We start from the raw sequence: 10607 nt of genomic DNA, 5'->3' as shown, positions 1-10607 counted from the left end.
AAACTGGGTTGAAAGCAGAGGTGAGTAGCTGTGGCGGAAGGGCAACACTAAGGCTGCAAACCTGGCACTATGTGGTGTCCTCAGGCTCAGACTTTTTCTCTAAGATTCCAGCTAAATACAAGTGAGACAGAATTGTCCTTACTAACTCCTGGGTATGTTAATTGATCAAACCAGCTGAGGAAAAAGAGAGCAGGCACCTGTGGGTAGATGAAGCTCACAGGCTGTTAAACCTTAAACCTTGTGAAACGGAGAAATCATTAATGCTTTTGTAGCAGAGAGGGGGCAACAGGAAAATTGCAATGGACTATAAACCCAATGTGTCTGTGGAAGTCTGTGGTTTTAGTAGGTCAGTGATCCTTGGCTCTAGCCTGCCTTCAAATTCAGTCTCTTGTATCTTGGGTTCAGCAAGGGCTAGCAGGGATGAAAGCACAGTAACTGACAGGTATCTGAAACTGTAACAAAAGTTCATTTCCAGTAAAGCAGCCCTTAGGTTTGATCAGTGGGAATCTGTCCCCCTGTGAAGGAGGCATCTTGCTCAGTGGCTTGGGACAGGGAAGGTGCCCCAGCATGGCCAGAGCCACGGGGATGCCCTGGCGAGGAAGGTTCCCAGTGCTGTGGGCTGGCACCAGAGCTGCAAAGGCTGAGCCCAGAAGCTCAAGATCCCTGAGCAAGGGCTAATGACATCTGTCCATCTGTCAAAGATGTGCCGTGCTAACCTCTGGTGCAGGTGTACATGCAGGTTGCACTCTGGCTTGGCAAGCAAATGGCAGGTTGTGTAGAATATTGGATGTACATAGGTCTGCAAGTGCTCTTTCAAGGAATGTAGGCTAAATATTTGGTGGAAGGCAAAGATTTATGAGATCCAGCTGTCTTCCCTAAGACTTGATGGTTTGCTTTCAAGTGTAATATTTAGTATATAATTTTTTTTTTACACAAGTAATACCATCTGCTTGTGAGTATAGCGTAATGCTGAGAGCATATTCTGAAATTATTTTAAATGTTGCCCTTCTTAGGGTGCATCCCAGCAGGAGGGAATAGGGGGAACTACTGCTCTGCAATCTTGACTACAGCTTGCTTTGAAAAGCTGGGAGTGTGGAGTTCAGAGAATCAATTTAAGTGCTTTGAGTCTAAAATGCACTGTTCAGAGATGGCCTCCGTTAGCTTTGGGATGTAAATAAAATATACTCACTGAAAGGTATGCTAGGCAGCGGAAGTTTGTGGAAATATGGTTTCTCTCTCTAATAGTAATTCTGAGTCAAGCACAGAGTAAGGGAAGAAAAAGCTCTCAGTATAGGTACCTGTGAGGGAAAACAAAGAACTCTGAGTGCAGGACTGGGCTCTTGGTGGTATTTTTATTACGTACTTGGCCTGCAGCAAAAATGTCCCTTCCTTATACAAACAACGCCAGGGAGAGCTCCTAGTGAGCCTACATGGTGATGATATAAGTTAGAGCAAGAACTAATAAACAACACTTCTTAAAGTTTCAGGGGCCTCCAAAAGATGTAATGTGTTACCTCTGGGTACTTAATTTTGGGATTCATTTTATTTGTTGTTTTGAAAATGAAGGAATGTATTTCCCTCATGAGCAGCCGGTTTAATGAAAATACGTGACGGTTTGCATAGCAAGAGTTGGCAAAAAGCTAAGAGAGCTGGAGGGAAGCGTAGATGAATGGTAGTGCTGTCCTTGTTCAGGAAAGGTAAGTGGCTGTATCTGTGTAGCTAAAAAATGAAGGATAGTTACTGGCTGGAGAGAAGAGCTGTTGCTAGTACCTGTACTATGCTGTATCTCCCCAGCAGATTGGATTTCTGCTTCTCCCAGGCTGAACAAGAAACTTCAGCCGACCAAAAGCTGCCTGTGGCAGCCTAGCCTGCTCTATTTATAGTCCTTCCTCCTCTTGCTGAAGACTGGCACCTTGCCTCTGCAGCCTGGAGGCTGAAGAACTGAAGTGTGTTCTAAATAAAATCATAATGCATCAGAGGTGAAATGCACAGGGCCAAATCCTCTCTGACACAGCACCAAGGAGCACTCTGGAAAACCCCTGCGTTGCCCAGGGCCAGGGAATGGTATGTGCTACCGAGTTTGATGCCTCTACCGCAAGTGACCACATTTAACAAGAATATCTGCTTGGCAGCTATCGCTTGTTTCCTGTGCAAACCATCCCTGCACACTCATGGAAGAGAAAAATCTGTTTATGGGCATGACTGCAGCCAGAATATAGGTATGTGTTACACAGTTGTTTGGGGTTTTTTTACAAGTTGTTGCCCAAATCCCCAGCTACTACAAATCAGGGCTTTTTCTTTCACATCAGGATAGTTACTTGACTTTCACAATTTGTACAGGTCCTTGGACATTACAGCCCTCCAAGGCTTCTGTGCAGGTAGTCCATATTTGGCCTACAGTATATAGTGTTCATCACAAATAGAAAAAGTTACTTACAGCTTAGCCATGACTTGGATTGAATTTTAAGCAAAGTAAGACAAGTTATAACTCTGTATGGGAAGCTACAATACAGTGCACTGTCAAGGTGGGTGAAACATCACCTATTATCTCTGATTTTTCCAAAGTTCAGCCGTGATATAGAAGGTATTAAAAACCAGAATCGGCAACAAAAGAACCATGACAGAAGAAAGGACTGAGGAAAAAGTTAAGTAGCATGCCAGCATTTGAGAATTTACCCAATGAAGTCAGAACAGCTCATGTGCGAATTGTATTAGTTTATAATTATGTATTGCTTGTGCCATCCAAGATAGCAACTGTAAGGGCAGAGTTGAAGCAAGGAATAAATGGCAAACCTGTGAGGTGCACAACATATACTAACATTTGGCAGTGCATGTACCCTTGCCCCTTCACAACCGCTGATGCTGTTAGGGACATCACGGAATTGGTGCACAGAAGGAACACAGGGAATTGCATGGAAAAAAGACATCTGTCCTCCAGGGATAACTTCAGATACAGCTTGCCAATTCAGTTCAGTTTGTCTTCCCTAAATTATTGCCATCCAATATATTTGACAGCAAATAGGGATTGTTTGGCTAAGCTGACTGATTTATAAGTAAGAAGCTACTTTTGTGGCCTGCATATTCATCACTGTAATAAAGTTGTCTAACTGTAAAGTTGGTATCGACAAACTGCCAGAAAAGATGTTGATTTGCTACTTTTTTTTTTCAGTTAAGCCTGCATTTTCTTGCTCCTGATGCTGTTACTGCTGTATTTTCAGTAGTAGGCACTCTGAACAGAACAACTGCCCACTCCTCAAAGAATCTCCAGATCACAGTCTGTATGTCTCGAGTGTATTTAAAGCCTTTGTGCATGCAAGATATTTTGCAGTAGCAAACAACTCCCAGTACTTTAGGAAATGGCAGCTGTTAACTCAGGCAGGAGCTGAGAGCTGAATCATTTTGTGTAAAGCATGGCTATGGGACTGCCTGTGGCAGTGCAGGTTCAGCCCAGAGGAAAGACCAGACGGGATTTTTGTGAACTGGGCCAGGGCTATTTGGTGACTTGGTGATGTGGCCAGTTCTAGCCTTGGCCGTAAAAGGTTTTCATTCCTTGCTGGCCTTTCTGGGAGGACCTGCTTCTCGCCGCACAACTTCCCCTTGCAGTTGCAGAGCATTGTCCACAGAGGATACTGGAAGTGGGTCAGTGTTGCTTGACGGCTGCAAGAGTATCTAGGGTCTCAAGGGCAGTGAGTAGCTGCCCTGTGCTCTGGCCTTCTTCCTCTTCTTCCTCAGCCACCAATGAGGCAAGTGCCAGTGAAGAGGCAGAGAAGTTTTGCAGGACCCTGTAGCAAAGGGGATCAGAGCAGAATCTCTCTTCCCTGTAATACTCTCAGTGTTACACTCTTAACTAGTTGATTTGGGCCAACTAGCAACTGACTCAGTAATTTGCTGGTGTGATTCAGGACTGAGCAGGAGCTGTTCCCAACAGGCAGCCTGTGTGTGGCAGCCCTGCTTTGGAGACCAGCTCAATTTAGCAGTATGGTCACAAGCTATGCCAGTTGGTGTCTGAGCTGGAGAACAAGCCTGTTGCTGTTTAGCTTAGTAGTACAGCTACAGCCTCTGGGACAGATGTGTCTGCTCCAGTTTTCTCTACTTCCAAGAGATTTCCTTCCCTCCTGCCTCTACTCCCTCCCTCCACAATGTTAGTAAATCTTCATGTCTGGGGATGTGCAGAGAGAACTGAGCTGCAGAACCATGTGGAGGCACCTGTAAAAGTTCCCTCCTCTGTTGAGCTTGGCAGTAAAATCAGCCTGTGCAGAATGCACAGACTGGGGTTCCCTTCCCAGACCGATGGCTTTTTCCTCTCTTGTTAATGTGCAAGAGGCCAGCCAAGGTTGCCAGCCTTTCAGGGTATTTCCTGATCAGAACATTACACCCTGACCTTCTTAAGCATGGCACAGTGAAGCTGTTTTTCATCACTATGAAAAAGCCCATCAGCAACATAAATAAAACAGGCACAGGCAAGCTCTCCTAGGTTGCTTGGGATTTTAAGGTTATGAAACATTTAAGACATTATCTGAAGCCAGAGGACATGTGGGTTGCAGAATGGCAGTAAGGCCCACAGAACTGCACAGCAATTGAGACCTGATGGGACCTTTTTGTGCGGCGGTGATTCAGAAGTAGTAGCTCAGCCTGTTTACCAGATTGCATTGTATCAGTTGCCCACTGTTTGACTGTTACAGTCTTGCAGTTAAAACTACTCTTTCTTTGAAGTAAATTACTGGTTAAGTCTCCAAGTCCCAGCTGCTTCCAGTTCCTTCTCTCACAGGCGGAGGCTGCTTACATTAAAACCCACCACTGGCAATATTTGTATTTCATAAAATATTGAGGACCTGATTTTTTGTGCGAACATTTCCATCGGCACAGAAATGCTACTTTATCCTGACTTTGCACAGATGTGAATGACTACATGTGCAAAGCCTTAAGTTGTTCTTATTTGTGGATTTGCTGAGAGGGCTAAGGGAGCTGCATCCTCTTGCCCCCTTCCTTGTGTCACAGAGCATAATGGAACCGTGCACCTCTTAGTGCAGTTGTAGCTGCTTCTGGCTCTGATTATGCTGGGATGTTGCTCCAGCCCATCCTGCATCTGTCTGCCAGAAATAATCCAACACTAGCGATGTCCTCTGTGTACTAAAGGTTTTTTCCTCCTGCTCTCTTCATCTCTTTGTCTTTTGCTTATTGTTTAAGATTTCTGAGATGGAGACAATCTTCTTAGGAGTATTTCCAGCTTGGAGCACCATGAGGCTTAGGTTTCTAGGCAGTGCTGCAGCAACAATGAAAAATAACAATAAAAGGTAGGTGCAGCTAATGAAATCTGTTCAGTTCAGTTGCATCCCATGCTAAACCTTTCATTTTCTGAATCATCAATCTTCCTGCAGAGATGACAGAATCTCTCCTTCGTGTTTCTTTCTGGCGTAGCTCAACTGGGCAGGACTTTGTGGCCTGTTCTGCAGATGTGGGGAGCAGACCCTTCCTGCTGCCTTGCAGAAGTGCACAGTGGCACAGGCCTGTGGCATCTTCATATCCGGCAGTGTTTTTCCTTCCTGATATTCACATTCCCTTCCTCCCACATCCTGCTGTTGCAGAGTGTGTGAAAAACATAAGAGCAGCCACACTGGGTTAGACCAAAGAGCCTTCCAGTCCTGTATCCTGCCTCCTCAGGGGCCATGTACAGATAAATAATTATAAAAAAACCCCTTTTAAATGACAACTGCAATTTGGGTCCTAAGTTTAATTTACTCCTAAAGTTGTCCTAGGCTTCTTGCTAAAATTAAGTTGGAGTATGAAATATATGGTTCTATTGAATTTATGCACAGAATCTGTGAATGGTGAATAAGTGAGAATGGTGGAATGCTAATGCATTTAGAAATAAACCTCAATTTCTAATACAATTTACTTCCACAATCTTAGTGAGAGAGACAGCTATAAAAAATTACAGCTTTACGTACTAATTGGAAGAAATGCAATCTAGAACAATATCAGAACAAATACTCTACACATGGTAGATTGCTTTCAATTTATTTCTACAGTTTCCATATATAAACATATATAACCTAATAGATATATCTACATTCAGCGAATAAAGCTTTGGATGTTAAGTAACCAGATATGGTACCCAGCACTTCATCACATCCTGTCATTTAATCTAGTTGGCATGAACACAAGCTCTTTTGATCTGTACTATCTTTATCTCAGTGTAGATCTCATCCTCCTTATCTGTTATGTTAAAAAACCTTTAATCAGAGGGTTTAAGCTAGTCTTATTGAATTATATTATTTTTCCTCCCTAAAACAAAGCTACATCAAGCTCAGTTTCCTTCTTTCCATGTACTTTTACATCTGTATTTTGATTAGAAATGTTGTTTTCAGAAAGGAAAAGAGTCTGTGTTTAGTAGGTTTAAAGTCATTCTAATTTAATTTGAGCATAGAAAAAAAGACATTTCCAGAGCATTTTAATTGAAAGGTGAGTCTAAGTTCACCTGGGCTTAGGCTGCCACATATGCTGTCCCCAAGTCCAGCAAACTGTATCACAACATGGAAAATTTTGGAGGTTACACTTCTTTTCCACTGTCCTAAGTGCCACTGCTACAGTTTTTTTAGTTCCTGAAGATGTGAGACATCCCTGTGGGTTAGCCTCAAGACTCTATTCCCCTTCTTACCCTATCTAGTGGCTGGGGCACAAACGTGGCAGCCAGATATCTTGGGCTCTCTTCCTGGACTCACCATCCGCCTTGCAATAAATCACTGTAAACTCTCTATTCCTGCCCTGCCTCCCTGCATATATCTGGTCTCTGTAGAATACAGGCAGAGACATAAGTTACCATAAACATGCCATTCAGCCAGGCAGCTGCCTGTAACTGTCCTTTTGCAAGTATTTGTCTTCGGATATGCTAGAGGAAACATCAGGTATTTGCTCCTCTTCCACTGAGTGGCAAGTGCACATAGGCAGGCAGGTACTGGTGTGCAGATGGATGTTCATGCTTCAGCTTACTCCTGCTACACCCTCTTCTGGTAACTTGCTGGTCTGCCCACACAGCAGATTGCAAATTCATTAGATACTACATTGCAAAGAAACAGGCCTCATAATCACAAAATGCCTATCCCAGAAATGCCCAATGTGGCTGAGGCCCTTCAGACACAAGTGAACTATAGATACTAACATCTCCCAAACTGGTCTGCTTGCTCCGACCTGGAATTTTAAAAGGTACCCTCTCATACTCTGCTTTTTACTTACTTTGGCCATAACTCAACTTTAAACATGCCAGATCAGGAACTGTCATGAAATGGTCTGCAGCTCAGGTTACCCAGGTGCAGACTAACTCTTGAAATAGTTTAAAATGTGATGTTGCACGAGTTTAGACCAACACTTTTTAAACCCGTGTTACGGACTGACCAGAGGTAACACAAAATTTGTCAGTTTAGTTTTAACATAGCGTAGCTGTATTCTCACTGACTTATTCTCATTTAAGCCTGCATTGGTTTAGCATTTTCAGCATGGTTGCTGAATCTCTAGAGGTTTAAAACAGAGACTGACAGAATAAAAGGGAAGGTTCTCTGTGTTTGGATGTACTAGCTTTCTAGTAATTGATCGAAAGGGCTTGTGGTGGACACCTGATAAAAGTATCTACTTAGAAAGGCTGAATTATTTAATGAAGTATCTCTGCAGCTGTCATTAAGACTCACATTAAAAGGTCAAAAAGAGTGCTTAGTGTCAGAAGAAGCTGGACTTGCAGACAAAGCAATTCTATTGCTTCCTTTTCTCCCTTAGGATGACTGTAGATGTTACAACCACTTTTTGCTTTTGGTCTGATTTTAGCATCTGTATTTTTATTCTGCCAATGATTCATTTACCCTTTTGTTACAAGCAGCTTCTAGCATCCTTCTTTGTATTCCCACCTGATTCACAGCAGAAGAATCTAGGTTATATTTTTTTTTTATTTAGCTTGTCTTCTACATGAGGATCTCCAAAAGCTTTTTCAGTGGCATTGTTTCTGAGAGTTGGAGTTGTCACAGCTGGTCTGTATGTCAGGCTGTGGTGCTTTGCATGACCCAGGCTGTAAGCATAATGTTTCCAGTGAGGTCAAGGCTACAGGATTTGGCCTCTGTGTCTGCTCTGCAAAGAACATTGACTCCGCAGGAGTCGATATATAGCATGTACAATGAATGAGATACATCATAATAAAGGAGTAATTATGTTAAAGATGTCTGTCGCTTTGACTGCTTTGGAGAAAATATTCAGGATTGTTTTCTGTTGTTTTGGGAACGATAGAGAAAAAATCAATAATCATTCATAGGCCTCTCAAATGAAATGGCTTCCATTAAGTACCAGATGGCAGTATAGCTTTTCTTGGATAGATTTTTGTAGAGATATCCATATATAAAATCATAATATATTTTCAGAGTGGCACCAGCATAAACCAATTGAATTTATATGAGCTGTATCTCAATCAGATTTTGGCTGGGATAAATGTAAACCCTTAACTCCTCACTCTCTGCTCTTGAAAACCAAACAAGCAACACAGCCATTTTAAGCAGAAAACAAATGCTTATATACCTAGTAATCCGCTGAGTGAACTGCCTCAAGAAATTCCAAGACCTATGGCACTCAGTATAGGGACTTCAGTTAACTGAACAAAATTACAAATCTGTAGTAGTTTGGAGTCAGTAGCAAATCTATAACAAATGTAAACCACTAGAAGGAGACAAAGAGCCACACTGTATGATCATGAAATACTCTGAGTCCAACCTGTACTGCATTAATGCTATATGTGGTTACAATCTTCTACAAACAGAGTTGGTTGAATCTGAACGTTGATCATGTGTTGCATTTTCCTTTGATCTTGTAATTGAAACAAAATATTGCGTTTAGGAAAGAAGACTCTGGCAGAAACTTCCTACCTAACGTTTGGTAAATCAATTAGTCTATGAATCAACTTCTCTCTCTGTATTTCCCAACCTGTGACATGTGAATACTGAGGTAGGAATGAACTAAACGTATGTCAAATGTTCCAAGGTCCTTGCAGACACCGGGCACACTGGAAGTGCAAAATATTACTTTATTTAGGAGTTCAGGTCTTCCTATTTCTCTGCTACCCTTCAGACTGTTGCATTTCTGAATTTTATAAAAAAAACCCTCCTAAATTCCCTGTTACCTACAATGCATAATTCTGTAGTTGCACTAGTAAAAATGAACAAGATAAAATAATTAAGACTGTATTTTTTGAAAATAAGAAATGGTTATGAAAATTCAATGAAACATTATTAAACTAAAATATTATCAGACAGCAGGGATACCATTCCCTACCCCAGTGGTTCTACTATCCTTATGTGTGTCCCACATAAAACTGAAAGGCTCTTAAAGAATCCCTGTGTTTGCTGCTTTCATAAATACTCTGTTATTAAAAATATATATATAATTATATTGCTTTTTCAGACACTTTTGGTTGAAACCGAAAACCTAAACCTCTAAATCTCCTGGAGGAAAAGGAGATGACAAGATGTAAACAAGTAACTGCTCTACCTGAAGATCTTTAGATATGTTTCCAACTGGGGGTAGGGAGAAAGGCTCTCATTTGCAGTTCATACTGATCTAATTAGAATAAACAGAGTATAGCACTTAGATGTAAACCAGCCTATTAAGAGGAAGCTCACTTTTGCAATATTTTAAATTGCATTGAAGGCATAGAGAAATGCACTGAAGCTAGATAAGGCCCCAAACTTCTAGTCCTGTTCCCCCTACGAATACACTCTTCCACTTTTCCCAGCCTTGACCTCATCCTTCTTCAAACTGGACCTGTTTTTCCCTTCCTTGAGAAACGCTGATGCTGAGTAAGCTGGCTCAGCACATTCCCTTCAGGCAATCAGTCACGACTTAATTAGCCACATACACTTCTGCGTAACCTATAGTTGAGAACAGGCCCTCTTCAACCACACTGAAGGATTCCAGTGATCCTATCTTATCCCCTTGGAGGGGATAGGCTGCAGACTTTAGTTACAATCAGCTTCAGATGAGATTGCGAACGGAAAGGAGGCGAAAGAGGTCTTTGGCTAGTAATGCCAATGCTTTTGATGTGGATGCTGACTTCTGTTTTATTATTTATCAGAATGTAAATCTGTAAAACGTGGATCTTATCTTTGGGAGCCACAGATGTGTTTGTATAATCCTCCAGTCAGCCAGCTCTTGCAGTGGACAAGTATTAATCCGCTGCAGTTTGAACCCAGATTTATTTGCCGAAATCTTGAGGAGAAACACAGTGGAAATTACAACCAATGATGCTATTAGAAACACCCATTCGAGGATGAGGTGAAGATGTGCATCCTCAGTCAGGAACTGATGCCCTCCCCCTGGCATGCCTCCGTGTCCACAAGGGATGTCCGGCATTAAGGGACCATCTCTAAAACCAGTTTGTGCCTCCCTTTTTCCAGGAAGTAACCGGAAGTGTTCGGGAACAGCCGGAGACACGCCGGCTGTTTACCTCCTCCACCTAAGCCTGCTGGCTGCTGAAAAGGATGTTTTCCGCCCTCAAAGAGCCGCCCCATTCTTTTTGTTACTGACGGAAACCGCTGTCATCACCGTAACTGGCACGTCAGCGGCATTCCGGCTACACG

This window comes from Mycteria americana, chromosome 3, assembly GCF_035582795.1.
Source record: "Mycteria americana isolate JAX WOST 10 ecotype Jacksonville Zoo and Gardens chromosome 3, USCA_MyAme_1.0, whole genome shotgun sequence".
In the NCBI taxonomy this organism is placed as follows: Eukaryota; Metazoa; Chordata; class Aves; order Ciconiiformes; family Ciconiidae; genus Mycteria; species Mycteria americana.
Note: the sequence above shows the minus strand (reverse complement) of the source record.